The 3,959-nt window shown below is 35.3% G+C and overlaps 1 long non-coding RNA gene across 4 annotated transcripts; it reads right to left on the minus strand.

Moving 5' to 3' along the window:
• Positions 1-454: 454 nt before the first annotated feature.
• On the minus strand, positions 455-3,546 carry LOC118488445. Of its 4 annotated transcripts, none has more exons than XR_004884768.1 (5): positions 2,959-3,546; positions 2,518-2,564; positions 2,301-2,426; positions 1,831-1,918; positions 456-1,681 (listed from the first exon to the last, which is right to left on the minus strand). It is a non-coding gene; the product is annotated as an uncharacterized LOC118488445 (long non-coding RNA). The 4 variants fall into 4 exon arrangements; XR_004884767.1 differs by having other exon boundaries at positions 458-1,681; positions 1,831-2,211; XR_004884769.1 differs by having other exon boundaries at positions 455-1,681; positions 1,831-2,426; positions 2,514-2,564.
• Positions 3,547-3,959: the final 413 nt, after the last annotated feature.

The raw sequence follows: 3,959 nt of genomic DNA on the forward strand, positions 1-3,959 counted from the left end.
ACATGTAAACGCCAACTCATCTAGCGTAGAAAATAAACTACAAGATACAAATCTTTTTACAACTATCAAAGTGCACATAAGTGCAAACGATTTCCTAATTGATTTATGGATAGAATAATAAGATATATTTCAAAATCATAATACCTTTCTTGATGCCTTCTGAAATGATGCTACCATCTTCAAAACGTCCCTTTGCCCATTCCCAACTTTTATATTTCACAACCTAGAAAGGGAATAACAGTCAGCCAAAGATTAGACACGGTAAAAGATTCAAAACAATGGAAAAATCATGTTCTTTATTTAAAATTTCAACCATTCATATAACTTTTCACATGGGAAAAGGGAGCACAAGCAAAACATCTAATGGAACCGTATATAATTTTGGTAGGTCCTACGTCTATCTATAACTATTGCTTCAATTCCATTTAGTAACAATCAAACTTAACAACCTTTTTTTTTTGAAAAATAAACTTTATTAAGACAACCTTCGACCCAAACGGGCAAAAGGCCAAACAAACAAACACACCCCCGACCCAAACGGGCAAAGGGCATACATATTACAACATATACAAGGGATATTTACACCAGTCCTCCCATATAGTAAACTTACAAGGAGATCTGTTTTTAACCCACTCATAACCCCTAGATTTTAACTCCCCAATGATGTCACTCGCGCTACATTTCCTTTGATTAAAAACCGTATCGTTTCAGCCTTTCCATATACACCAACAAGCTATAATTCCCAACCCGTATATGATTTTCTTCGCCATCTTGCCTCTCTTTATCAGCTTGTGACTTTCTAAAATGTCTTTGAACTCAAAAAAGAAAAGCGGCGGAATATTGCACCAATCACTGAAAACCGACCACACCCGTAAAGCCACCGAGCACGCAGTGAATAGATGGTCCACCGTCTCCTCGTAGTCGCCGCATAATGGACACAAGACCGAGGGGATATCCACATTCCTTCTTCTTAAATTGACTCTTGTAGGAAGCCTGTCTAAGTTGCCTCTCCAGGCCATAATATTACATTTGATGGGCACCCATTTACACCATATAAAGCTACACAATTGATTGTACATGATAATCTTTTGTTGCTTAAACCACCCATTGACAATCTTCCCCCTTTTTTAGCACTTTGTACAAAAAGTGCTTCCTATTCAGCCATCAACTATTCATTGACAATCTTCCCCTTTTTTATATACCCTCTTATCTCTTTCTTTTCTCCTTTGTTGTCTTAAGATTTTGTATTCCTCAAGCATTGAAAGAAGCCAAGCCTAAACGTGACATATTAGAATTTAAAAACCGTTCAGTTCAGTACAATACAAGCTGAACAAAAGAGATAATAATTTTGACCTGTTGACGTGTGTTTGAGTCAATTTCTAACATTTTCTTGTTGAAAAAGTTTGATACTGTAACAAATATAACCTTGGCAATCATAGACACCCTAGTTGTTTCTTGTTTCTAAAAGCTTAACAATTTAGAAGTTAGAACACATTATTTTGGGTCTTCCTAAACCAACCCCTTTCTATCCTTACAAATAGTGCATGTGTTTGAGTTGTTACTCGATCCATCCAATTTATCATAAATCAGCTTGAAGCAAGTTATTACATTTGTCATGTAAACTCAACACCCCTTTCATTATCCTATGCCACTATTATCACAGCTAAAGCTTCCACCATTCCTGTTCAAAAATGATGCACGACAATATTAATATACGTAATTAATAACTATAACTATTCTGGCCTTCAGTTTTGGAAAAAAAATTAAATACTTAGGGGATCATTTTACACCATTATAATTTTATAGATCAAGAGTAAATGCGCGATTTACCTAGAAGTCTATTCATCGATGTGCGGGCTTTCTCTGCACGCTTAAAAGTAAGATGAGCACCTCTTCAAGCATAATATCTATTACCATCCTATAAAGAGAGGGTTGAGAGAAGCCGATTAGTAACAACTGATAGAGGTGACATGATGAGCGGGTTAGGTGGTTTGGGTAACTGGTTGACGTGCAGATATAACCACTCGTTCATCTAAATCAGGTGACGGATCAACTATTTTTATAGATGCGCCAGTCTCTGTCTGTAGTTTTCTTCTCATAGACCCACCTTTACCAATTGAACTTCCAACTTTGTCATCATCTTCATTTGTTATGGTATGAAAGGAGTTCATTTGATTATATTCTAAACTATGGTATTGGAGATGCCAACTACTACAGTTGTTGGATTACATAAAAAATGTGATGACCAAAAATAGAAAAAAATAATTATATGTTAACTAGAAAAAAAATCTGAAAAATACCACTGTCAAGTTTTGAGCTGTTCTTGGACAGATAATGAATACGACTCCATAAGTCCCCCTCTGCCCCCACAGTAGACCAAAATCTTGAGGATCTAAGTAAGAAAGCACCGACTGTACTTAAGCTAACTGCAAAAATTTTAAAATATCAAATGATTCATGATACTATTAACTCCAAGAAAACTTTTCTGTTGTGAAAAATAAAATGTAACATACCGACCTGCAGTCAACTAATTGCCACCAACATTTTGACTCCCAAGTGTTCTTCTGAAGGAAGAAAATGCAGAGTTTACTAACAAAATATAAAATAAAATTATAAAAAGTAAACAATCTGGAAAGGTTAGTCCATATACAAGTAAGAGAATATCAATGTTTCTTCTAGTTACTAATTTTAGCATAGTACATGTTATAAAGCAGAGAGAATCAAGACCCACCCCAAGTATTTTTCTTTATCTCATAAATTAAGAAAAGGTAAAAGCAGGGTAGAGGACCTTTTTCTAGAGATATACACTTTTCTTGTAAATAATGAAATCCAAATAAGAATTTTATTATCACCATAAGACAAGAAAAATACATGCATATATGTAGGAAACAATAAATAATCTGTATAACAATAGCTACATGCCAAACTTGAAATCTGATGTAGTCAAGAACATTTTACCAAATGAATCTTCCAAATTCCAAAAAAATCGATTTTAACATCCAATCCAATTTGACCCATTCACGGTTGTCGATGCAGCTGCTAAAGCTTTGCCTTTGATGTATATGTGTAGATTTGAACGAACTACCATAACTTTTTTGGGGTTTCATCACCCAAATCCTTCTCTTGTTCAAATCGGTTAGATTTTGCACACTTGGAGGAATCAAATAGATAGTGGAGTGATTCACGAAGTTAGATACCGCCAGAGGGTTTGTACATGTGGTGGTCTGATGGGGTTCTGACGAGAGAGAAGAAAGATAGTGAAATGTGTGTGAGTGACGTTTTTATAGAGAACCCTAAAAACCTCTTCTACAATTTGAGGATTATGAGGAGATAGAGGGGATAGTGGGGAGTTATTTTGTGACTTGCTAAAACTGCCTGTGATAACCTCTCAAAAGCAGTTTGGGACGTCCAGAGATTTAAGGGAAAACGAAACTAACCGGTGATAACTGCTTCTGAATAGAAGAGAAGGTGTGGAACTGCTATGAACCGCCACTTTTAGAGTTCGGTAACCGCTTAGGGAGATCATGGGCAGAATAATGTGGAGCAAAACCACCAATTGAGAAACTGCCCTGAACTTCCATGACAACAATTATTTTTATAAGTTTAAGTGGCTGAGATTTAATCTCAGCCAAATCCAATAGTCAAGGTTGATTTGAAAGTTGGTTACACTTAATGGGAACAATATATATATATATATATATATATATATTATCTATATTAAAACAAAACACTTTGGTGCCACTTGGCATTATTTTAATCCTATAATTGCCACCTGGCAACTTAATATTCCTCACAATTCTCATTTGAGCGGCAATATACATCCATTCAGTTCCCATATTTCTCTTTCATTCTCTTTCATTGTACCGCCTATCTCTTTGGTTGTAACGCTGAGAAAGAGAATTCAAGTTTCCATATTTATTTGAAATCATCTTCCAAAATATGATTGAGTTCCCATGTTT

This window comes from Helianthus annuus, chromosome 16 (assembly GCF_002127325.2).
Source record: "Helianthus annuus cultivar XRQ/B chromosome 16, HanXRQr2.0-SUNRISE, whole genome shotgun sequence".
In the NCBI taxonomy this organism is placed as follows: Eukaryota; Viridiplantae; Streptophyta; class Magnoliopsida; order Asterales; family Asteraceae; genus Helianthus; species Helianthus annuus.